General features: G+C 53.1%; 1 protein-coding gene across 1 annotated transcript in view; it reads left to right on the forward strand.

Moving 5' to 3' along the window:
- The first annotated feature begins 169 nt into the window (after window positions 1-169).
- Window positions 170-26,795, forward strand: part of LOC144723552 (uncharacterized) — a 39,284-nt gene continuing 12,658 nt past the window's right edge. The window contains exon 1 of the mRNA XM_078602389.1: window positions 170-303. The gene's annotated coding sequence lies outside the window, so the exon portion shown is untranslated. The remainder of the gene's footprint in view (window positions 304-26,795) is intronic.

Below are 26,795 nucleotides of genomic sequence, written 5' to 3' on the forward strand. Positions count from 1 at the left end.
GTGGTGATCTCCAGCGAGGGACATTGGCGGAGTATTTCGGGTAGGGCTTTAACTTTAAGGCCCGGCTTTGATCAATCAGTGGCAGATTTTCAAGATATTCACCGGGGATGCGCGTCTCGCCACTACCACCACTCGCTCGTTCACTCACCAACCTCGACAAGAACATGGAGAGTATACAAACACGTCGCTGATCAACTCCCCCCGTGCCATACAGCCGTGCAGCAGATGTCAAACGCAGCTCTTCGCTACAACCAACACGCTCGTCGGACAAAAACAAATCGACAACAACACGTGCCGTTCAGGGTAAGTCATCATCACGGTCCGAGTGCTTCTGTCGGGATTCCGTTCCCAAATCCCAACAGTAGTTGGGCAGAAGGATAGAAATGCGAGCAGATTGTGTCACCGATCCTCGGCAAACGTAATCTTAAAATAATGGGAAGGGTTTTTTTGTATTTGCCCAAGCAAAGCCCATTGAGCTGAGATGTTCTTTTTGAAGGGCGCCTCTGCCCGCAGCCTCGGATTTGTAGTTGAAGCTTTCGTTATAAAAGCGAATACAGTCGACTGCATTGTCTCGGTAATAACAGCTGATGGAGCCTCATTTCACTGTCGGATTTAAAGAAAAAAATAATTAAGACATTTTAAATGTCGAAGGATTCGAGCTGTCTGGTATTTTTGTTACGGAAAATGACTGTGCGTGTACATGTGTTAAGTAGTTGTTGCTGTTGCAGACGGAGGTACTCGGAGACGGAGGTGAGTTAGGGGCTTCCGCCAGGGTTTATTAACAGGTATCACTATAAGGGTTCCCTCTTCACCCCTTCCACTATCCCCGTTCCTCCAGTGACCCCGCTTACGTCACGGGGTCTCCCTTAAATACCCTCTGAGGCGAGACGTCACGTGCACTGCCCGGCGCGTGCGACCCCACGTCCCGTGATGTCACAGCACCGGACAGCGCACGCGACGCCACCACTCTCCTCTACTCCTCTACATCACCCCCCCCCGTGAAAAAAAACAGCCGACCCGGCTGCAAGCACCCCGCAAGCGGGGCCCCACACCGGACCGAAGACCGAATATTCACGAGTTCGTGTGCCTGAAGGTATAACCGGCTGCTAGAAACTAAACCTTAGGGCAGCACGGCCCCTCAAGCAGAACAGCAACAACAAAAAACAAGACAAATAGACCCCGAAGGCCTCATCCGCCGGATAGCGCCGAACGGGCGCCAGGGGCTGGGCCCGCTGAACGGCCATCAGGGCCGTCACCGGAGCCGCATCCCCCTCGAGCGGGTATGCGCTGCTGGCCCGCTCCCCCGTATGATGTCCGTCTCCCATGCAGGTGGCCCGTCAGCGGGCAACAGGCCCACCGCCGTGGCCTCCGGTGACCGGGGGGTCTCTGTCGGCCTCACTCGGGAGGGGCCTGGGGGCACACACACAGGTCGGACGTCACCTCCGTCAGCGAGACCCGGCCGGTCAGGCACGCCGGACACATCATCAGCCGGCCGCTCCGGAATTGGGGGTGGATCCCCCAGGGTAGATGGAACATAACGTTTGAGCCGGGACGGGTGCACTATCCACTGCCGGCGACCGAACCGAATCCGGACGCATTGCGGCCGGCGGACCTCCACAACCTCCACAGGGCCCTGCCAAGGGCGATGCAATTTGGCCGATGTGCCAACGGGGACCTGGGGACAATGCAGCCACGCTTTTTGACCCGCTATCCACGGGAGGCCAGCTGCCTGGTGTTTGGGCAGCCGCTCATTAGCCGCCTGCCGGCTTGCGGAATTCTCGGCAGCGGCCTGTCGCGCCTCGCGCAGCCGGTCAAGCGCGACCTTCAAAGGGGTCGGCACCGCCGACCCCTTCTTGGAGGAGCCAACGTCCATCTGGACGTGCACCGGGGGCTCCGGTTCCCTACCGTACATCAAATAAAAAGGCGAAAATCCCGTGGAGGCATGAGGGGCCAACCGATACGCCGCCAAGACCCCCGGGACGAACAGGTCCCAGTCTGACTGGGACGTGTTCACCTGGTGGCACAGCATGGACGTAAGGGTGCGGTTCAAGCGCTCTACCATCCCGTCTGACTGGGGGTGGTAGGGCGAGGTGCGGATTTTCTTGGTGCCAAGGAGGTCACACACCTCCTTGAGCAACCTAGACGAGAAATTCCGCCCCTGGTCAGTCAACAATTGTTCCGGCGCGCCCTTGTCAAACACGTACCCCTGGACGAAGGCCTCGGTGATAGAAGAGGCCAACTGATCGACCAAAGGCCATGCCATGGGCCAACGTGTGAGGTACTCAACGCCCACCAAGAGGTATTTGTGGCCCCGTTGGGATGCAGGGAATGGCCCCAAAATGTCGAGCGCCACGAGCTCATTAACGCGAGAAACCCGGATGGACTGCAGCGGGGCCCGGTCCCGGACAACTGGGGCCTTCCTCCGCGCGCAGTCGTGGCAACCCTTTAAAATCAGTGCCACGTCACCTTCAACACCCGGCCAGTAATAGTCCCGCTTAAGGGTCAATAAGGTCTTGTGGTAGCCAAGGTGCATAAGCTTCTCGTGAATGGCTCGGGTTAATTTACCACGCAGGCTAGTGGGCACAACCACACAATAGCGTTCCAATTGGGCATCCCAACGCATGAGTAGTCCGTCATGCACGGCGATCTCCGGGGCAGCCGACGAAGCTGAGCTCCGGGCCTTATGTCCGACACGGCGCCGTAGCTTCAGCAGAGAGGAATCCTCCATCTGCAAGCCGGACCATACCTCCCGGGGAAGTCCAAGGCCGAAATCCGCGGGCGACGCCGCACCTGGAGGGGTGTCCGCCTCGGCCGACGCGACCAACTGGGCCGCGGCGTCCCCTGGGGCCTTGCAACGGCTAGAGCCCAGGGCGCAAGCACACCCACCGCCTGCCGGCAATCGGGATAAACCGTCCGCATTTCCATGCTGTGTCCCCTTCCTGTGGATTACATCAAAGGGGTAATCCTGGAGCACTTCGAGCCAGCGAGACAGCTGACTCGAGGGCTGACTAATCTTCAGCGAATATTGCAGGGCCGCGTGGTCGGTTCGGACCGTAAACAGCCTACCGTACAAATATGGTCTATACAACTGAACAAAATAAACTATGGCCAAAAGTTCCCTCCGGGTCACACAATATCGCTGTTCCGTCGAGGACAGAACGCGACTGCCATAGGCTACCACCCTCTCAACCCCGTCGACCACCTGGGCCAGGACAGCCCCAATTCCCGTGTCGCTGGCATCGGTATCGAGCAGGAAGGGTTTCGTAAAATCCGGGTACCCCAAGGGCGGCGCATCCGCCAAGGCCGTGCGAAGCGCCGCAAAAGCCGCCTCCTCCTCCGCGCCCCAGTGAAACCTTTGGCCTTTGGCGGAAAGGGCGTGCAGTGGCTTCGCAATGGTCGCAAAATCGCGGACAAACCGGCGATAGTACGATGCGAAGCCAACGAAGCTACGCACCTCCGCGACAGATGTGGGAGTCGGCCACGTCCGGACACAAGCCGTTTTATCCGGGTCCGTGGCGACACCTGACGTGCTAACAATGTGTCCCAAATACCTCACCGATGGTTGTAGCAAGTGGCATTTCTGGGGTTTGAATTTCAAGCCAGCAGCACGCACTTTGACGAACACCGCCTCAAGGCGTTGCAAGTGCTCGCCAAACGTACGGCCAAAAACAATAACGTCATCCAAGTAGATTAGACAAGACTCCCACTGCAGCCCCGCCAAGACCATCTCCATGAGACGCTGGAAGGTGGCCGGGGCCGAATGGAGACCCATAGGAAGCCGATTGAACTCGAACAACCCCTGGGGTGTGCGGAACGCTGTTTTGGGTCTAGAGGCCTCATCCAGTGGCAATTGCCAGAAGCCGGAGAGCAAATCTAAAGTCGAAAAGAACCGCGCGCCCGAGAGGGCGTCCAGGGAATCATCCATGCGAGGCAATGGATATGCATCAGCCACCGAGATCTTGTTCAATCTACGAAAATCGACGCAGAACCGGAGACTCCCGTCCCGTTTCTTGACTAGCACAATGGGGGCACCCCAAGGGCTAGTAGATGGGGAGATGATGTCCGCCGCCAACATTTCCTCGACAGCCGAGCGGACATGATCTTTTTCCGCTGGGCTAAAGCGGTGGGAATTAAGTCGAATAGGGGCCGCGTCGCCCGTGTCTATGTGGTGGTCCAAAAGAGTAGTGCGACCCAGATCAAACTTACTTTGGCTGAATACATCGGTGAACCGCTCGATGAGGTCGCGGAGTTGCCGACGTTCCCCGGAGGACAACGAGGCATTCTCGTCGCACAACGTGGCAATCCATGATGCGTCGGGGTCCCCCGTGCGCATCACGCCCGCCACGACCCCTCCATCCGGGGCAGCGCTCTCGGGTGGAGGAGCCGGGGTCGCGTGTGCCAAAACGGCGCCGGCCGGGACTACGACCGGCAAGGGTCCCGAATTGAGGACCTGCAAAAAAAGGTCCTGGCCCCCCGACACGGCTGTCAAGGCGCCCACCAACCCCTTCGTCCTTGAAAAGTAGCTTGACGGAGACAGGAGGATACCCGTCTCCGTGGAGCCCATTTCGAGCGGTTTGCGCAACCTAAGGGGTATCAGGATTTGTGACGCCGGTGGTACGGTCACCGGCACTTTATTCAAGGCCCGTACACCGGCGACCAAGGGAGACAGGACGGTAGGCGATTGTAGGAATTTCAGCCGCCTCCCTGACGGCATTTCCACACAGCCCTGGTCAACGAGAATTCGGATGGGCATCCTAGACAAAAAGTCGGTCCCCAAGAGGCATGGCACTGCCAAGGTCCTGGAGACCAAAATCGGCCCGGCCAACTCAATCTCGTCAACCCGAACCGACGCTACAACGTGGCCCAAGATGCCCAAACTGCCGCCGTTCGCGGCGACACAAGCCCCGCGAACCGGCCTTAACGGACCCACGCTGCGGGGTAGCAGCCCAAAAATGGCCTCCGAAATAATGGTGGCCGATGCCCCCGTATCCACCAGGAGGCGAACGTGCACCCCTTGCACATATCCTGCCACCGCTGAGGAGCCGGCAGCTGCCGCCACCATCCTATGCGCAAGTGCATCCCAGTGGCGGGTCTGTCTGGGCCATTGAGGGGGTGATGACGATGGTGCACCCGACCCTTCGAGGACAACCCCATGACGATGGGTCCTAGCCCCGCTAGATGCATGAGGTGAAGGGAGCGGCCGCGCAGATGATGCGTCGCGACTCGCCTGGGGCCCCGGACCCGATGCCAAGGAGGGTCTAGGAGAAGGTGGAGTCCCTTTTCCAAAGGCCCCCGGGGCATTCCGGCAGCCCCGCTCAATGTGGCCCCGCTGACCACAGCGGAAGCAGGCCACCGTGTCCGCCTCCTGTGGACGGGAAGGTCCCGGCCGCCCCCGCTGCTCCGGACGGCGACCACCCGCCCCCCTTCCTCGACGATCGGGCACCGCCAGGGCCGCGAGGGTGTCCACCCCCTGAGAGGTGACCCCCCCGTCCGGCGCCGGGACCCCCGCACACGCCGCCATCTGAGGCCGTTGGCGGAGGGAGAGGTGCGCCTGAATGTTTTCGGCGACCGCCAAGGATGTGATCTGCCGATCATTGTTGATCGACAGAGCAATTCCTAGCTCCCTTGCCAGGTCAAGCAGCTTCCCCAAGGCCATAGAATCAAGTGCCCTGCCGTACAGGTCAGGGTATGCAGCCTGTGCCAGGGCCAGGAGCGAGCAGCGGAAGGCCAGCGGCAGTTCCCCCTCCTCCCGCCGCCGCAATGAAAACTTTAGCTGCGCGGTGGACGGCGGCTCAAAAACGTTGGCCATTTGGATATAGGCCGCCGGGAGTGTAGCCCGATTGGCCGGATGTATGGACTTGAAGGCCTGCAGAGCCCTTTCGTCCAAGCAGGTCGGAAGCGCCGGCAAGGCCTCCTCCATGGACCAGCCGACCGACATGTATGCCGCGTCGAACCGGTCCTGGAAGGCCGACCAGTCGCCTCCTTGCGCGACAAACGGCGCAACGTCGGGTAACCGGCGCTGCCATTGGCCGCGCGGCGCCGCGAGGTGTGGAAGCCAAGCGGCACCTGCGGGCCACCCGGCGGACGCGACGTGGTGCGGCGGTGGCAGCATTGCGGCTCCCGCGGGCCACGCCGAAGACGCGGAAAGGTGCGGTGGTGCTGCGGCTCCCATGGGCCACGCCGTAGGCGCAGCGAATTGTGGCTGAGTTGCGGCCCCCATGGGCCACGCCGTAGACGCAGCAAAGTGCGGCTGAGTTGCGGCCCCCATGGGCCACGCCGTAGACGCAGCGAAGTGCGGCTGAGTTGCGGCCCCCATGGGCCACGCCGTAGATGCAGCGAGGTGTGAAGGCACCTGCGCTTTCGCGACCCACCTGTCAGCGGCGGCGTACGAAGCCACGGCGTCGTCCCGCAACGCGGCGAGGGACCACGGCGTTGCCGAAGACGCGGCGGTATAAATCGGGCCTGCAGCGGCCCCCGCGGCCCACCCCGCCGGCGCAGCGAGGTGCGGGACAGCGGCCGTAGCCGCGGCAACCTCTCGCGACGCAGCGAGGCACCACGGAGTTGCGGCCTCCCCGGGCCACGCCGAAGACGCGGCGGTATAACACGGAGCTGCGGCTGCCCCCGCGGCCCACCCCGCCGGCGCAGCGAGGTGCGGGACAGCGGCCGCAGCCGCCGCAACCTCTCGCGACGCGGCGAGGCACCACGGCGTTGCAGCCTCCATGGGCCACGCCGAAGACGCGGCGGTATAACACGGAGCCGCGGCGTCATCCATGACAAGGGACGCAGGCACGGCGAGGTGCAGAGCCGCGGCATCGCCGGTGGCCGGCCCCGTGAGCGCAGCGACAGGTGGAGCCGCGGCAGCACCCGCGGCCCATTCCGGCGGCACGGCGATGTACGGGGCAGCGGCAGCTGCCGCTGCCCACCCCGGCGGCCCGGCGAGGACGGCACGCGCGTACTTACCCGGGGCCCCCCCGGCGGGCGCAGCTTGATGTAGAGCCGCGTCGTCGCCGGCGGCTGGTCCCGCAGGAGCGGCGTGCCGAGACACCCCGGCCGCGTCAGTGTAGAGACGCGGCGTCGCGGTCGCCATGGCAGCACCCGCGGCCCATTCCGGCGGCACGGCGATGTACGGGGCAGCGGCAGCCGCTGCTGCCCACCCCGGCGGCCCGGCGAGGACGGCACGCGCGTACTTACCCGGGGCCCCCCTGGCGGGCGCAGCTTGATGTAGAGCCGCGTCGTCGCCGGCGGCTGGTCCCGCAGGAGCGGCGTGCCGAGAAACCCCGGCCGCGTCAGTGTAGAGACGCGGCGTCGCGGTCGCCATGGCAGCACCCGCGGCCCATTCCGGCGGCACGGCGATGTACGGGGCAGCGGCAGCCGCCGCTGCCCACCCCGGCGGCCCGGCGAGGACGGCACGCGCGTACTTACCCGGGGCCCCCCCGGCGGGCGCAGCTTGATGTAGGGCCGCGTCGTCGCCGGCGGCTGGTCCCGCAGGAGCGGCGTGCCGAAAAACCCCGGCCGCGTCGGTGGAGAGACGCGGCGTCGCGGTCGCCATGGCAGCCATGTCCGCCGGCCGCCGCGTCGCAGCCGTAGTAGCGGCCGCATACGTCTCCCGAGCCAACATGGCCGCCGCGGATTGCGTCGCAGCCAACATGACGGCCATTTCCGGTGGAGCGGTCGCTGGGAAAACGGCGGCGCTCTCAACGTTGGCAGTTGACAGTTGCTCCCGTCTCGAGTGCGGGGCGGTTGGCTGCGTCCGTGCCTCCACCTCGGCCAACCTGACGGTCAGCTGCCCCACCGCCTGCAGGAGCTGGTGCAGCAGAGCTGCGGGGACGCTTTCCGTCTCTGGCGGCGGCGGTGAGCTGGCACTCCCCGCAGCCGAATCCTCCCGCTCCGGCCCGCTCGTTTCCATGGGGACCGTCACCGGGGTCCCGGGCTCCGGGGTCACTGCTGGAGCCTCCTCTCCGCCTTCGGCACCCTCCAAGTCATGTGCCGGTGGGTTCTTACGCCGTGCGCCCGCTTTTGACATGTTGGCGACGGTGTAAACTTCTGACACCAGTTGTTAAGTAGTTGTTGCTGTTGCAGACGGAGGTACTCGGAGACGGAGGTGAGTTAGGGGCTTCCGCCAGGGTTTATTAACAGGTATCACTATAAGGGTTCCCTCTTCACCCCTTCCACTATCCCCGTTCCTCCAGTGACCCCGCTTACGTCACGGGGTCTCCCTTAAATACCCTCTGAGGCGAGACGTCACGTGCACTGCCCGGCGCGTGCGACCCCACGTCCCGTGATGTCACAGCACCGGACAGCGCACGCGACGCCACCACTCTCCTCTACTCCTCTACACATGTAAGCAGCCCTTGAGCTGATGGGCCCCCAGGCGCACGTGCGGTTCGTGAGAGTTATTTGACCATGCTTCACCACGCTGGTTCATGTGGGTTTGGTGAAGGTTTGGAGCGTAGGCGTGATGGCAAATATCGTTGCAGAGTACGATATACAGGGGGAGAACAGGTCTGTCGAGAAGGCAGACTCTGCCTTCTCGACAGACCTGTTCTCCACCTGAAGACGGCTGCTTGAGTTGTGGCCGAAACGTCGTGAGAATTATTTTATTATGTTTTATTTTTATTATTTTATTATTTTCCTTCTACGTGACTTTACCGAAAGAACCAAGAAGATGAATCCCTGCAGTCACGAAAGCTTTAAATCGAAAAATATGAATGGATGTTTGCTGCCCACAAATGTAAATTCACAGGTAGGCTGTTTTATTTACCATTTGGGGAATGTACCTTATAACAAGACCCTTTGGAAAGTAGGACGCACCTACTCGTTTTAGAACCGTCAATACGGTTCTAAAATTCTCGCACACCTACAGGATAATAAAACGCACGCCTCATAACGACTGCTTTCAACTTTCCAGGGGAGGAAAGTGCATCTTTAAAAATCCGGAGAATACCGTTAATCGCCTTACAGCAGAGAACAACCTCATATCCGCGGCCCTATTAGCTGCGACTCCTATTATCCACGGCCCTATTACCTGTGACTCCTATTATCCGTGACCCTGTTACCTGCGACTCATTATCCACGACTCCTAGAATCCGCGACTCCTATTATCCGCGGTAGCTGTAATGTTGGCAAAAGCTCGCGTTACTCGCGACCCTATTCCTACCGATTAACCGCGGGGGGTTATCCACGATATTTATTTCTCACCCGCGAATAGAAATCAAATCAAGGATACACCCTGCGGATTATAGGATCTGCGATATTTGGTCTCGTTAACCGCCCCTACCCCCATCATCACCACGGATACGCGGAGGAGTTCCTGTGTAGAAGATACCGCGAGGAGGCGGTAAGCAAGACTTGTTGGTGAAAGTGTAGTGACATAGAATTGATCGCTACGTAACATAGCGCTGCTTGCTGGCAGAGAAGGGGATCTACAGTTGCAGCAGCCCTGACTGACAGCAGGTCACGTGATAAACCAGAGAGAGGGATGTAGGGAAAAGGTTACAGAGGGGGCACGTGAGGGAAGCCCTGGAACCCGCTAGTAGGTTCTAGAAAGGGGGCGTGTCTGGGACGGAGCGAGGCCACGCCGGGAGGATAAAAGGTGACCCCGAGCAGGAGCTCAGGGCTGTCGCCTGGAGTAGGATCCCCTCGTCGTGCTGCTGGAGTCTTCGCTGCCGTCAACGTCTTCACCTGCTCGGCGTCGTCAGTCAGGCAGTCTGCCAGCTGTCCTGACTGGGCGCTGTAGTTACTTTGTGTGGACTGTGAAGGCTGTTAATAAGCAGAGTGCCTCCTACTCTTCGTCTCTGAGTCAGTCGTCACTGCAAAAGTACAAAGTGGGATATTGTATCAGAGGCTAAACAAGTTTGTTTTTTTTATGAGCCAGATGTTACTTGTCAAAGTTGCTTGTTTATATACTGATTGGAACTGAGCTAGAGCGTTTACGATATTTGTTCGACACTTTGATGGTGAATTTTTCTTGCACTTCATGCTAAGTGTTTTACTATTTACTAGAACTAAACGACGAATTACGTAAACGTTATATATGTATACACGCGTATAAATCGTACGCTTGGAGGGTTAGAGTCAAGGCTGTGAAGCCTAATGTATAGTGTTTTAAAGCCCCGTGTTTGAATGGACATTCTTATGTATACTATACCATCGATATCATCATCACGAACCACGGGCAGATAACCCGTAGGCGTCCGCTGCACATTTCGTAAACAGACCTCGATGAGGGTAATATTGGCGAGTATTTACCATGCGGGAAAGCCTCGCTGAGTCTAAACCAGGGGCTTCTTCACTTTTACTGCAGCCTTGCGCCCCCTTTTGGGTCTCAATCGTTAAAACGTGTACGATGTTAAGGAACACGTTGCTTTGATGAAACAAAGTAGTTGCACCTATACGTTCCTGTGCTCAATTTGTGTTTCGATTATTTACCTTCTAAATAAAATCTGGCCATGTCTCGCATCATCAGAAAGGGCGTCTCGCGTGCCCCAGGGGGTGCGTGCACCCCAGGTTAAGAGCCGCTGCTCTAGAAATGTGTAAACAAAAACTAGGTCCGCCTTGGTGTGTTTTGCCGATATTTGGCTTTTTCAATAATTCGTGGGTGTCCAGAAATATGCCCACAACAACATCGCCATCTCCTGGGCCTGCTCGCAATCCTTACGTCTACACACCTGTCAAACTAAACGGTTTACTCTGTATTCTTGTACAGGAGATTTCAGGTCCATACGGCGTACAGCCGTTTCAACACGGGCAAAAAAGTGTTTTGCCCATGTTTGTATTTCTCTCTTGTGATGGGACTTTGTTCGGATGAACTTTGAGATTGATAAGGGCACAGGGTAACCAATAAGGTGTGAACTAGTCTGTAATAAGGTAGGGCACTGATAAGGGGTTGGCAAGTATGTAGTGGTGAGTGTACTCGTGGTGAGTGTAGTGGTGGTGAGTGTCTATTTGTTTGTGTTTCTCCCTTGTGATGAGACTTTATAGGATGAACGTTGAGACGTATAAGGGCACGGAGTGACCAATAAGATCTAGTCTGTAATAATGTAGGGCACTGATAATGGGTTGGCAGGTATGTAGTGGTGAGTGTAGTGGTGGTGAGTGTCTATTTGTTTGTGTTCTCCCTTGTGATGGGACTTTATAGGATGAACGTTGAGACGTATAAGGGCACGGTGTGATCAATAAGGTCTAGTCTGTAATAAGGTAGGGCACTGATAAGGAGTTTTCAGGTTTGCGTCTAAACCCCCATGGTGAGCCCCCTGGGACTCACCCAGGATCGCCTCTGCTCGATGTCCCATTTTTCTGGCGATGTCGTTGCACGTCAATTCGGAGTGATTTTGATCGTACTATATGGCCAATGTTTTGTTAAAATCCCCAGAAGTAATAGCGATACGCACACACCCGTTAAAGTTGTTCTCTCTGAGAGCCTGGATTTGCGCTTTCCCGCTGCGTGTTGGCACAGCCTATGTAAGGATTACTGATCTGATATTTTACAAAGTTTAGCCAAAAAGTCACACGCGTATACATTATATTAAAGACGTAATGAGATCATTTTTTGTATCCGTCACCATGGCTTTTTTAAAGTCAACAAGTTTGCATCTGACAATCATTATTTTGCACGGATCTGGCTTTTAATGTTGAATGAGCTTTTGTTGTAAGTCAACAACACACAAACGACTGTATGCGCAGGATCAGGCAGGCTTGAACATCGAATAGCACTCTGTATTCCCCCTGAAGGCATGGACATTAAAATGGCGTGCCTTTGGAAAAAAAAAACCTTTGCCTTGTATCGTATGTTTAGCATTAACGGGGCAGGGATGTTTAATTAAAACGTCCACTTAGAATCGGATAAACATCTTCGTCGAATGGTGCCCCTAAGCAGAAAACATGCACACACGCTTCCCATGAATATTTATCGACTCAAACAATCCTCTGAGAGCATCCCACCACCACTGGCTGCGTAAAATGAAAGTGAATTATGCATGCGGAGATTCCGGTAATGGCTTTTGACATTCGCAGCATAGTCTCTTTGGCCCAAATACATCTTGGAAAAATGCAGCGGACCGTGAAATCATATTGTAGTTGCACAGAATGTATGTCCCCTTGCTCCGGCCTTTTTTGTTTTTATTTTTTATTTTACAGCTCCTGAAAGCAACTCGGGGAGCTTAAATACGGCGATCGTGGATTCCCACGGTTGTTGTTGCGTTAGTCATTACAAAGCCACCATCGTGCCACCAATTTTGCCCGTGCGTGGCAAACCCCGCTGACCATCTACTGTGGCATAGCCAAGCTCAATTCACCAACATGTAGTGCAGTATTTTGAACTGCTCCGTTGTCTTAATATTGGATGTCACAGGCTTAAGATGCGTTATAAATTATCGAATTGTTTTTTTTTTGGGTTTAAGCACGTTATTTACAGAATGAGCTTATGGCCGCGTTTGGTACGCAGCGACTAAGAGAACTCATCCAACACGGAGATGGAGCGACGAAATCGTCTAATGTGCTGCTGGCAGCTCGGCTGAATGACGGATCGTTACATCTTTGCGGCGCGGTGAGAGATGGCGACGGCTTTGCGAAGCGGCGGCCTTCATCCAGCAGTGGATCTGATCATGGTGGCTGACGGCTCAATGCTGAAGCGCGCGCCGTCGCATCGCTTGCATGCTTGGACAGGGCGCGAGAGACTGCCAAAGCTGCCTGAGCATTCCCAGTCGGTAACTCGGAAAGCCCCCCCCTCACCGAGCCATCCCGAGGCTCAGTGTTGGCGTGGCTTTGGCGATCAGCCAGTCCCTCGCGTGCCAGTGCCTTGTCGTGTGCCCCCCCACCACCACCACCCCGTGCATTGATATTCGGTGAGTGCCATCGTGCACCGCCCCAGAGCCATCTGCTGCGTCTCCCAGTTTAACACTCAGTAGTAGGAGGCGGCTTTCGCGACCAACATTATCCACAAGAGGTTTTTTGGGGGGGGGTTGGATCGCGTCAATATAAATGCGCCGTTAAACCCGCCACCACCACCACCCGCCCACAGACAATGAGTAAGGTTTGTCACGTGAACAAAACGTGGCAATTCGTTTCTCCCAGGTGCGATGCCCCCCTCCTTGCTGCACCCCCCTCCCACCCCCGTGCGGTGACGTTGGCTGGCACCGCCGAACTTGCAAACCCACACTGTCCCGGTCCGACGGTTTGATTCGATCTCTACCTGCCGCAGTTCAAAGGATGGTGCAACGTTTTCTTTAATCCCCCCCCCCCCCCCCAGGGCCGGATTAAGGCACGGGGCTTTAGGAGCTGCAGCCCAGGGGCTTCCGCCAGCTGGAGGGCATCCAGAGATGAAGTGAAAATTTATTTCATTTGTGAATGCTGAATTTTATTTGTTGTTAGCCTTGTAAAATATACATTTTATTTTTATTTAACTTTGTTTTCCTTTTGAAAATATCACTGGGGGCCTCACAGTACCTGTAGCCCAGGGGCCTACAAAATCTTAATCCGGCCCTGCTCCCCCCCGTGAACGTGTTTTATACTGTGGTCCAGTGCCGGATTAAGCTAGTGCGGGGCCTGTAGCATAAGTTATAAAGGGGTCCTGAATAATAAGAAAGACAAATATTAAAACACACATTTTTTACTTTTATAGTAAAGTAATTGTATTTTTTCATTTGCTAGACAGCCAGATAATAGGACAAATCGCTAACCTTAAACACCCAGTCGTTCATAAAAGTTGAAGGCAGTATAGTACTATAGTAATAGAGCAAGTGCAGAATCACTTAACCGGAGTTGATAGCTTGAAAGCATTTAGCTCAGGGCCCGTAGCATATGCTATTTTTGCAACTAGGATAATCTGGCACTGCTGTGGTCAGAATCGGAAGTATTTCCCGGTGTAAATCCAATAGAGCTTTAAGAAGCGCTTTTTTTTCAAGGGCGACTCGGCTGGCAGACAACATCAAAGCATTGCACAATCATAGATGTAAACATAAAGCTTAATAATAGTTTTTTTCATACTGTACACATACTGCGGTACTCCCAGCAATATAAATGAGTACACCGCTGCTCGGCCGCTTGCTCTGTATGTACGAATGTATAGTATGTGGAACTTCTTTTGCACCGTACGTAGCGAAACTGGCGAATCGAAGGTGCGGGTTGTGGGGTAAAGTGTGGGTCCTCCCACCTCTTCCACAAAAGCATTTGGCCACAATGAGTAGCGCAGGGCCAACCAGTCCGTGGTCGCATGGATTGTTCTCCGGGTCCTCCGGGTTTTCCCTCCATTTATAAACACGCGTTTAGAGTATTTGGCTGCTATAAATTAACCCTATGGGGGGACCCCGGGGTCCCATAATCCCCCGGGTCTCGCATAAACTGCGTTGCGACGTCATTTATGTCTGTTGAAGGCGAACGACACAGCAATCTATTCCTCTCGATGAGCTCTACACGATGAGTTTATCAAAGTTTCAAATATTTGGTAATTTTGGCAACGACGGGTGCTTGGTGAAGAACGAGAGGATTGATTTCTGGTGGGTCGCGGCGTTTATGTACGCTGTGGGACGGAGTCGCCAAAAAAAATAATTACGATTTTGACTTCCGTTTATTCGGGACCCCGGGGTCCCGCCATAAGGTTAAAATGTCCACGTGACAAGCCACTTCGTTGCAACTATAATTTGTGATAGCCAGGTCGCTTCTGAAAAAGAGCTATATAGACTCAGTGAGCCTTACCTGGTAAAATAAAAAAATGTTTAAGTTTGTTTAACTCTCGACAAGGGAGTTCGCTCTCTCTCTCGAAAGAGAGAGAACTCCTCCGAGTTTGAGCGAGCGATTTTCTTTTTTGCAGGGGGCCCGCACCTTTTACCGAGGCATTCTCGTGCTCGCCGCCCACTGTTGAGTGGGGCAATTAATCACCGAGAGGTCACCGACCCACGCCGTGCCGCGTGACCTGTCCCCGCCGCTCGCGCCTGCACAGCGGCGGCGTTGCCGTGAAGGGCAGCGCGTCCCCTTTATTTTTCTGCCCCGAGTTGATGTTGCGTGCGGTTTTTGCGGTCTACGATTGCGTCTCCTGCAGCAGCAGCAGTAGCGCAACCTTGCTCGCCCTTGAAAGCGGATAGCCCCCCCTCCCCCCGGGGGGGAGACTGCATTATTGATTACAGATTTAGGCAACTTCTCCCCCTCTCTCTCTCGCGTTCGCCGCTCTTCAAAAGGGAAAAGCGCACGCTGCGTTTTGCGACGACCCACGCGTGTGTACGCCGTTGCGCTATAAATATACATCGCGTTATAATGAAGGCCCCCCCCCGCCCGTCCTGCTGTGTGCGTGTGTGTGCCGTGCCGTGAGATGTTCCCGTGGAATTTGGGCCACTGCCCAAGAATGTTATGTGCAGTGAAGGAGGGCCTCTTGCCCGAACTGTGACCTATTTTCTATGTATTTCTTTTTGAGATCACAATGTTATTGGTAAATGTGTTTGAAGTTGTTGGTTGTGCGCCACTGCCAACACACCAGCAGCATCACCAAACAATGTCTGTCATTTCGAGTTGGTCTATAAAATAATAAGTATATTCATGTGTGCTTTTTAGCTGTATGATGTGAGACCTGACATTTGAGAAGCTTGAACTCGATAGCTAATGCATGTGGCAAAGTGTTTTAAGCCTGGACCGCATCACAAGATCCCAGGCAATGTTTCTATGAGGCTTGTCAAGTCCTGTGTCCTTTGCGTCTTTGTCTCTCTGCATGTGGGGAGCGGTGGCCGAGCGGTTAGTGCACTGCGTTACGAACCCGTCGATTCCAACTCACGAACCCGTGACCTCTGGATGCCAAGTGCAGTGCACTACCCATTGTCCCACCGACCGGCAGCTCCTTCACTTCCCAGCAGTTATAATGGGGACAAACATAATATTATTATTGATGGATATTTCTCTGCAACAAACCGGGTTTTCACACGTAATTACTTGTAGTGCTAACTGTTGTATATATTGTTATTTAAAAAAAATATTAAATGTAAAAATGAAATATGATTAAATACTAAAATAATGTTAAGAAATGTTAAAATTATATCAAATATGTTCATATATGTTATTAAGTGTGATAAACTAAAATGTGTGTTAAGTGTAATTAATAAAGAATGTGTGTTAAATATTAATGATTAATGTGTGTGTGAGTGTTTGTCTAGGGGTATGTATGAGTGATTATGTGTTTGTGATCTCGTTGTGTAGAGGTATGTATCACCAATTGTGATGATATCAATGATTCTCGCTTCAACATTTATGATTCTCGCTTTAACAATAATGTGTGTAATTATGGCAGGTCTCGGGATTCGGATCTCACCGCAGGATACAGTTCGTCATTACGACAGCGATGCACTCATTTAGGACAGAAGCACTCGGAAACTTTTTTTAAATCTAAGCAACTTTAATCTCAACTTACCCGAACATCAAACTCTGGTCATCAGAATGCAGACAACAGTGTCCACACAACAAATAGGTACTCGTCAATCCGTACTGGATGATCAATAAAGCCTCAATGGTCCAATCTCACGCTCGCGTGGTTAAAGCAGAACAACAGGCAGTAACCTCAAAGTGCCAATGTTCGCACAGAACGCGTTCTCATCAAAATGCGTGTCAAATAGTTCAACGTCAACGATCGGATCTCACAATCACGTGATTAAAATACAACAATCGGCTGTCTCATGGCAACGCTACCACACACAATTCCCTCGCTACGGTGTGTGAGGCGTGCGAGCTGAGATTATTCTCGGTCCACAACCTGTACACAAGGTACGGTCAAAAATATTGAGCAAGTGTAAAGTGAGGCTTGTGAATAATAAACTTCCAGATGCCTCCTTTGTCTGAAGAACACTGCAGAAGCAGCAGTGAGTGTCCCTTTGGCCTTTGTTGTCTCAAGGGAGAAGTTCGAACGCGCTAAACCCCAATGTAAATAAAAAATATCTTTTTTTACTTTTTAAAAAACACGCTTTCATGAAATGTACCGTACTCGTAATGGCAGAACTCCACGACTCCAGGAAGTGGCCCCGAAGCTTGCCATAACGTAAGGGGCCGTGGTGATTTACAGCCAACGTCAGTTGAGCGTGGACAATTAGACCCAAGCCGAAACATAACATAAAAAAAACAAAGTTGAAAAATATATAGTTTTATTTTTATTGATAGAATATAGTGTTGTCATCAGTATGACATAAGTATACCAAGTTTGCAGTCGATACCACATTGGGAAGTGGGTTAAAATTGAGTTACAAGATTTGAGGATACAACAACAGAGTGAGTTAATAAAAGGCGTGCAATAAAAAAAATAGAACTATTACATTAAAAATAGGCAATCATCACTCTCAACATGAATTTTCGGAAATGGCATATATACAAAACTAACCACCACCACCGCCCGAGTCGTGCTCTAGCCCACTTGTGCTCTTCGCAGGAAGTGGCTGTGATGTCTACAATCTGCGAACTCGTTCTTCTGTCCACGTGCTCCTCTTTAGGGGGACTGTGTCATTCCCAGCACGAAAGCTCCCCACGCTTCTTTGCGCACCGCTCCTGCTCCTCCTTGGCGCCGTTTTATTTGCCGGCGCAGCGCATTCGTCCGTGCTCGTGGTCCCCGCGTCGCGACCGAGCGGCGGTGTGCACCGGTACGGAAACTCTCGTCTCCTAGGAACATCCTCGGCAAAGACAAATTCGATTTTTCCAAATGCATTTACGGTACATAATACCAAAAGAGCATCAGCAGGGTAGGGGGGGGTGGTGGGGTCGTGGAGGGGACCGTGGACGGGGGGTAGGGTCGTGGAGGAGGAGCGTAGAGGGGGTCGTAGGTTTGGGGGGGGGGGGCGCAATGGGGGAGTTGTGCGGGGGGGGGGTTAGGACGAGGGGATGGAATTGTGCTACGGCAAGGCACGGTGTTGATATTTGATCCGAGCTGCTGGACGCCGTCCTGTGCGTGTGTGGCTGGAAATGCGTTAATTGGGTGCTGGGTTCCGCGTTGTCCGTGCTGGGCAGCGGTGGTGGTGGTGGCGTGGTAGTGGCGGTGACAGTGGTGGTGGTGGTGGAGGTGGCGGTGGTGGCGTGGTGGTGGAGGTGGTGGTGGCGGTGGTGGTGGTGGCGGTGGAGGTGGTGGAGGTGGAGGCAGTGGTGGAAGTGGTGGCGGTGGTGGTGGTGGTGGTGGAGGTGGCGGTGTGGTGGAGGTGACGGTGGGGGTGAAGGCGGTGTTGGAGGTGTTGCATTCACCGGCCTGGTTCGCGTGTCGCCGCGTGGAGCGCCTGCATGTGCCTCGTGCTCGGATAATTGGCTCTCGAATTTATTATGCATCTTCATAGCCGCACCTCCCGTCCCGATGTTCTCATTCAACACGTTCGTCAATGGGCACGGTGTGTGGCCTTTTAAAGGGATAAAAATATATAATAGGCGACGTTTCAGGCAATGGGCCTTCTTCATAATACTAACATCCCCTTCGCCCTTTGCGCTGTGAAGAATAGCCATTCGTCACCTGTTATGTATTTTTCCTTTTTAAAGCCGCAGTGTTATTGACGAATTAGTTTTTTGTTTTGTTTAATTGTGTCTGTGCACCGCTGCCAACACCGCAGCAGCAGCAGCAGCAGCATCGCCAAATGACGAGTTTCGCTCTCATTGTATTCTTGTCTGATACATTGAGCAGCACTGCCTAAACACAAAGGGTGGCACTCGCAACATGAGACGAACCTTGTTTGTTTTGATGTTATATCCCTTGAAGCAAGGTTCCTCGCACAGACTCACGATGTGCATTTTTCCTGTAAATTGTATTTATTATTTATAGCCCTTTCATCGATCCACTTGTGGATGAAGGGTTCCTCCAAGGTGCTTGGGAGGGAGTGCATTGTTTGACCATACTTCATCACGCTGGTCAGTTGTGTGTTGGTGACAGGAAAACCGGTTCGGATGTTGCATGTCGCTGATGTGCGCCGTGGCTCGGAATAGACCCCGGGGTTACCGGGTTCATAGCCCATCAGGGTGCTTACTTCTGTAACATTTGGCCCACTCATTTATTATTCATTTTCCCAAAACAGAAAAAAACACATTGCACGTCACGTGTCTGGGTCAGTGATTGCAGATATCAATTGCTAGCAACAAGAATTGCGTTTTTACTCTAATGCAATAAATAAATAAACACATCGCAATTGCATTCAATGGTAAATTAGTTTTCTTTTTTTATATAAGCAGAGTAGCTAATACAATTATCATTCATCTATTTTTCATGTTGATATCGCTACCGCGACCGTCTGGTCCCGTTATGTTCGCTAATTAAAGTTGGCACTCGAGGTGAATTGTGTGTGTGTGTGTATACCTTTTTTTCAATAAATGCCACGCAGGGGGATGGATTCAAATTTTAGTAAAAACCAAAAAAAGTCCAATGGCATTGCTGGAGATGCTCGTGTCGTCAAACCAAACACGGCACCGTGGCAGCAGCATGGCAGCAGCGGCAGCAGCAGCAGTAGTGGCAGCAGCAGCGTGGCAGCAGCGTGGCAGCAGCGTGGCAGCAGCGTGGCAGCAGCGTGGCAGCAGCGTGGCAGCAGCAGCGGCATCGTCTTGGGTGCGTGCACAGATTTCACAGTCGCCAAGGTTGACTCTCCATAATTGAGATGTTTTTTTGGGTTAGATCGCGTAAATATATCAATGTGTCGTTAAACCCGCCACCACCCGACACAGCAGACTAGTAAGGGTTGTCACGTAAACAGAACGTGCCAATTCGTCACTAGTACAGCACACCGGTGTGTTGGAGAGCCAAGCCAGTTTGTAAATGTTGTGGCTTGGCTCTCCAACACACCGGTGTGTTGTACGAGTGACGAATTGGCACGTTCTGTTTACGTGACCAACCTTACTACCGTAATTGTCCGTGTCGGGTGGTGGCGGGTTTTAACGACACATTTATATATTTACGCGATCTAACCCAAAATCACCTCTTATGGATGCTATTGGTCGCGAAAGCCGACTACTCCGCGTTGAAGGCGACTCTCTCCCGCCCCGTGAGATTTCGGCGGCGAGCACGAGGAACGCCGCGTGTCCCTCTCTTGTATGCAGCTTATCGGAGTCTTTGTCTCGCAAACCGCCTCCGGACAACCGGCGGCTCTGCGTGCATCGAGTTTAGTTTTTTATATGAAGGACGCTGCTGTAGAGGGAGCAGAGCTACCACCCCCCACCCCGCCTTACCGTCCCCGCGGTGGCTACACCAGCAGCCTTGCATCAAAGACCTCGACCCACAAGGCCAAGCAGAGGCCGCTGTCAAGGTCGGATCTTCGAGGCCAGGGGTCGGCAACCTGTGGCTCTTTATTTTTTTTAAGGACGCACCGTGGCGCTATTTGTTGAGGACCACCGTCTTGTACTCACCACGCGGTGCATTGCGGCGCTTGAAATATTGAGTTGTTTTTTTTACCGAATTCGAAAAAAGTGTCGCTTCTTCTTATTTTGGTTGCTGAGCCCTGCTCGAGGCCAATGGTCTTCTCACTGTAGTGCGACGACCTTTGGTGCAAGGTGGGGATCGTGGGACGTAGTCCAATGAAGTGGGAGGGGGGGGGGGTTAATTACAAACCACCACATTGTCTACTGCATTGTGGCCCACGGAAATGCTCACGGGCCCGGAAAGGTTGGGCACTAACTGCTTCAGGCCCACGAGGAACCGCCGAGGGGTGGGAAGGCAGCCGCTAGGCGGTGAGATGGCACCAATTCCTCACCCCCCTCCCCCCACAAAGCTCTGCGGTCCTCTATATATGACGGTATTATCGGCCAATTAATGGGTGTGATGGGGCAACACTATCCAAAGCAGACAGAACAGATAAAGTTCACATTTTGATGTAACCCTTTTTCCTGGCGAGCCAGGGTATGGCACCTCTTCGACACCCAGGACGGTGATCCGACAACCCTCGCTGCTGCCTCCACAGCGGGGGATTAAAGGCAGCCACGTGCGTAGCCACCACCGCCCGGCAAATAACGATGGGGGGGGGGGTTGAAGTGAAACCATTTTGATGAATGCTCGCCTCTTAATCCAGCCACTTATTGGGCCCGGTGAGGCGCTGCACCGCGAATGGCCACAATGGCCCCATGCTTCCCGAGGCCCCATGCTGTCAAACAAAAACCATTGCTCCTGAGCAGTCGTCGGGCGACTTGAGGTCATATGAGCAATTACGCGGTGGTGGATGAATCCACTCTGTGAGTTTCACAAGGTTGCTTTGATTCTGCATCAACATGTTCCATGGACATGTTATGCTTTTTACAGAAGAAATGGGCCACTTTATTATTTAGTGTGTGTGTGTGTGTTGGCACAGTAGGGGGCACGGGTGGTGCATTTTCCAGACATCTCAGTTGGTCAACCCATGACACCTGGGTCCTACCAGCGAGCCTTCGACACTTCACGTGGCCTCAAAGTGCACCTCGCCTGGCACAAGCGCCGTGGTGACATCACCGCCACTCAGTGGCGAATGGCGGTTGTTCTCGTTGTGTGTGTGGGACAGTGGTTAGCGCACTGTGCTGCAAACCCGGCGACCCGAGTTCGATTCCCTATTGACGACCAATAACAGTGGGGGAATATTTGAACTGGTCCCCCGGGCCTCCCCTATGTTGACTCTGCCTCATGAGTGCCTGGTGCACTGTGTCAACATCACCACTGGCGAGACAAAGGTGGCCGGGCATGGTGCTGACCACCCACGCCCACGTGTGCCGTGCCAGCCTTCATAGGTGCTAACATTACTTGCCCCAAATGTCTGTTAAGGCTATACGGGGGGGGGGGGGATTCTTTGTTCTTGTATAAATGTGCATGCACTCTATATTGTCTGGCGCTTGATCTCCTCCCTCCCACAACCTTTAAAGGCAGTAACGCTGACAAACTAATGACGGTCTTCTCTTGGGTTTCTGGCTCCTCACGTAAATCATCACAGGCGCCCTTTTCATATTTTCTTTCTTCCCCAATAGATTCGGGCGTGGAGGGGGGGCGGAGCAGTGGCGCAGTGGGGGTTGGCACACTGCGCGCTATGAACTCTGCAGTCTGAGACACCCGAATTGGATTCCTAGCCACGGCCCAGGTCGGTGGCGTCATTGTTTCTGAACGCACCGCTCCGGGACCCCCACAATTTGCCCAAACCCACACGGCGGGGAAGAGGCATTGGCTTGACCTTTTCAAAGGGGGGAGTAGTAGGGTGGCTGCAAATTATTATTTTATAAGTTTACATTGTTTGTTTCTCTTTGACACATATATCGGCATCCTTTTCGTCAGCGAGGTGAGACGATGGTTTTTCACCTTTTCACTTTGTGTAGTTTTTTTGGAGGATTTTTTTAAATCGAATTAATTTGAACGTCTCCCGTCGCGATGGGGTCTGTCCGGGCGTGCAGCGGCAGATGCTACCACGGCGGTTGTCGCGTCCTGTAAATCGACGCGGTTGCATTTTCAAGCCGGGGCGAAATACGAGGCTGCATTTTTGCTATTTTTTGCCTCCGTCCGCTGCACGCTTTTGCCGCGAGGGCTCCAGTGGTCAAATAATTCCCCAACCGCCCCGGAGGTTTGGCTTGCCTCGCTTTGCGTTGCCTCGCTGCGGCACGAATCGCCTTCGCCCTGACGACAAGCGGCCACGACCGTTGGCTGGGCGGGGGTGGAGGGGGCAAATTGCTTCTGGCAGCTTTCCTTCAGCTGGAAGTGCTGCTCGGTTGTCGTGACGAATACGGTGAAGACTGCGCTTAGTTAACGTCGTATGTGGGTTTTCTTTACAATTTATTAAAAGTGGGAAAAAACATTTCCGAGAACCTGCTGCACTTTCAAATGGTCCAGGAAATGGAATACAGTGTAATCGTAAAACCCACATTGTAAAAAAAAGAAAACATTTAATTATGGCATGAAAGGAGTTGGCTGTGCAAGATGTTTTTTTACTCGGCATAGCCAGCAAGGACTGCACACAATAACACGGGAATAACACAAATAAGAATGCAGTGCTGTGGTAAAGTCACTCTGCTCCAGACGGTGTCAGCCTGAGGCTGTCCCGAAGGTGCACGGCGAATCGGAGCGACTGTCCCGGGCCCCGCGCTTTGGGGGGCGGGGGGACCTCGCGCTTCGGCGTCACGGTGTCAGATGGACTGACGGTCCTGGACTGTGCGCCTAGGACTCTGCTTTGGATCTGCAAGAGCAGCTACGCGATTAAAAACAAATGTAGCATCATCTTAAAACGCTCCCTGAATTTAAATGTCATAATTCACCGCTCATCCCGGTATATGCAAGCACACAAAGAGACCGCTCGTGGGTTAACTGCCTGAGTCTCGGATGAAGGGTCATGGTCCCAAAATGTTGCCAATATTTTATTTTATATTTTATTTAATATTTTATTTCATATTCCCCCTTTTAGGGCCACAGTGTTTATTGACAATTGTGTTAAGTTTTTCACAGCTACTCCGAGTGGATGATGATGCATCGATTAATCGAATGAATATCGAATATTCATCTCGGAGGCCAACCAGTGTGTGTATGTCATTTCTTAAGCTTGGAGGCAATCGCACCTCCGGTTTCGCACGGTTGGCTACGTACGGCGCGAAATAAGTTGGACGTACGTACAATCCAACCAAGCAAGCGATGGGCACGCGAGAATGAAGGAAAGTTGTACGCGTGCCAGCGGGCGGGCGATGGAACGCGTACAACGAATCGGATTTCCGCAAGAGACGAATTATAATATCAAGCGCCGATACCGGGAGTTTCACGACATTTCTGTGGTGGTTCACCAACCCCTCGCCTGCACACTGCTGGATTTCGGTCCACGTTCATAGCCACCAGCGCCCAAGCATTTCTTTTTTAAAGAAGGGTCGTATTAAAAAAACGCGCATTTTCCCAAAGTAATTCGCTGCAACATTCCAAGTTGTGTTTCCAGAAATTGGATTGCAGCATCTCTCCAGTGGGAATAGTAAATCGGTAGAGTGTTATCCATCTCGAGATGTTGCCGATGACAACGCGGCTCTTTCTTTGTTGTTGTTGTTGTTCATAGCAAGCAACGGAAGCGAACGACCGGGAACGGTTCGAGCAACTCCCGTGAAGAAACGCTGTAACAACCACGGGCTCGTCGGTAACCGTGAGGGTGAAGGAAAAGGTTGCGTGGATCAACTTCGATACTAGGACGAAGTGAAAACCCCCAGCGGAGGATGGAGGGAAAAAATGTTGAGCCTAGGAGCAGGTTTGTGGGGCACTTTCGAAACCCGAACTTAATAATGAATACGTCAAACGCAGCGTGCCTTTCTAAAGAGAACGTTCTGTTATTCACTGCGTTACTACCCGCTGCGGTGTATAGATCTGAAACGCGAACCGCTGACAAAGGAAATGGAATAACAGCTGAGAAGTCTGTAGCAACAACACAAAAAACGAGACGAGTTATGTGCCTGGAATTACAATGAGAAACATGAACCAAAATAGCACGTAGGATTGGCGAACATGAGAGCGAGTTGGAGACATCGTATTGACTTGTGAAAGGTAACTGGGATTGGGTTCAGACGCGTCGTGGCTAGCAGAGATGTATACAAATATATAATGGACTGTGGTCGAGACGAATGAGCGAGTGGCGGGCAAAGTGGGGAATACTCCTGAAAGGTGCGACCGCTGTGGATGTGGAGAGAGGGAGAGCATCTCGTGTGGAGGCGCTCGATGGATTGTTGCGTCCGAGGAGATGGCGATGGCTTGAGGCATGCCATCATCCAGCAGTGGAAAGATCATTGCTGATGATCGTTAATTCTAGATTTGAAGCTTTCGTGACTGCAAGGATTCATATTCTTAGGTTTTTTTCGGTAAAGTCACGTAGGTAAAAAAATTGTAATTAATAAAAGTAAAATATTTTAAAATTAATTAAAGTAAAATATTTTACTTGTATTAATTTTACATTTTTTACCTACGTCACTTTACCGAAAAAACCTAAGAATATGATGATCGTTAATTATGTTTGTCATGCGTTCACGTGACCCTTGCAGGTAACAGAGACTGTGTCATGCATCGCTGTGTTTATTAAAAATCAATACTTGAATTGAACTGTGACCCCCCCCCCCCTCATCGAATTCCTCCATCCCCTAACGGTGAGCGAGTGCAGCTTCTGATGCCCGGAAAATATCTTGTCAAGGTGCCGTTTTAAAATCACTCAGCCCTTTGTCCATTTAGGCGAAAAAACCATCGGCAGTTCCTGAAGAATGTCCTTTGTAGTTGGCCCTGCATTAGGTCACCACCAAAATAAATGTACGCACACGTGATCACCGACTAACAGGCGGCAGTGGTAAAGAGATGGGACTAATGTGACCGGTGCCGTGTAGCCCCCAATGCCCTACGACTGCAAAGTCTGCCTCCCCTGGGCACCGAACGGTGTGGAGTCCTCCACTTCCACTCTCTATGGGCCCCCTCCTCATGGGCTCGGCTCATGCCCAACAATAATCGCACCGTGCAAACGATGTGAAAGCCCCCCCACGATCGTAAGGGCAAGCTGCAACCCCATCGAGGAAAGAGCTTTCATCGCTCCTCGGATTCCTCCACCATAACTACATATTCTGGCGATGTTTTTTAAGAGCACACCACAAAATGCTGCACTCCTAGAGGGAGATGCCGGTTGCGTGTTGTTTTGCGAAAGCAGTCCCTCCGCCGACGCCGTTGTTGTTGTTTGTTGTTGTTGTTGTTTGTCTCCTCTTGCGATTTGGATTTTTCTCGCCATGCACATATTTTATCTGAGGCGCTCGTTTCTTCCGTTGCTGCCTGCGAAGAATCAACAATCGCTCGTAGGTGGAAGTTTCACGCGGGGTTGAGTAAAATTCGCTCTCTTTTACTCTCTTGTACGTAGGAATATTTTTTTTTCGCAATTTATACCGGCCTTGCCCACTAAATAGTAACATTTTTTTTGAGAATTCGTTTTTTCATGAGCTTAGGCAAATGTACTCGCGCTGGCTGATACTTGGAACAGCCCAAGTTGCTGCTCAATGTTCGTTCGATCAAAGCGAATGCGTCATACTGACCGCACCGAACGTGACGATTTCTCAATTTCCCAATCGCGTCTCAGCAGAGCGCTGGGATCTGTGAGCGCTCCGTAAGTCTCACTCTGTGGCCACACGGTGCTGGGAGATTTGTTCTGTTAGTTCGGTGATTTCGCAAGAAGGGAAACAACTGTCACTGCACACGTGGGGGACCGCGTGTCCATGATTCGTAAACACTTAGCACTCAATAATAGAGGGGGGGGGGGGGGTTTGGTTAGATCGCGTAAATATAGATGTGCCTTTAAACCCGCCACCACCCGACAAAGCCAATTTAGTAAGGTTTGTCACGTAAACAACACGCGCCAATTCGTTACGAGTTCAGCACACCCGTGTGTTGGAGAGTGAGCCCACGACATTTACAATGTCCGACGTTTCGCCGGTAATTACAACCAGCCTCACCAGGCGACAGCCAGATTTGTGGAGAAATCCTCCTGTTGCGGTTCTTAATAGAGGGGGTAAATGTGATGTCGTCCCTGAGAACCCGCTACGTCCGTGCGTGAAATCACGACGTGTCTTGTTTAAAATCGCCTTTCCCGTACCCGTCCGCTGTATCCGCCGTGGGAGGGTGGGAGGGAGATGGTGGCCTTCACGTGGCCCACCTGTGTGGAGCGTCGCAGCGCACGACGAATATCATCGCATCGGCCCTCGAAGAAGAAGAGATCAATGGGGGAGGCAATTTGGTGGAGGCACAATTTGCCGCAGGAGCAGCAGCTCCAGCTGCAGCAGCAGCTTCTGCAGCAGCAGCTTCAGTAGAAGCAGCAGGAGCAGCAGCTCCAGGAGCAGCAGCAACAGCTCCAGCTGAAGCAGCAGCCCCAGCGGAAGCAACAGGAGCG

The sequence above is a fragment of the Lampetra planeri genome, chromosome 18 (assembly GCF_965212315.1).
Source record: "Lampetra planeri chromosome 18, kcLamPlan1.2.h2, whole genome shotgun sequence".
Classification (NCBI taxonomy): domain Eukaryota; kingdom Metazoa; phylum Chordata; class Hyperoartia; order Petromyzontiformes; family Petromyzontidae; genus Lampetra; species Lampetra planeri.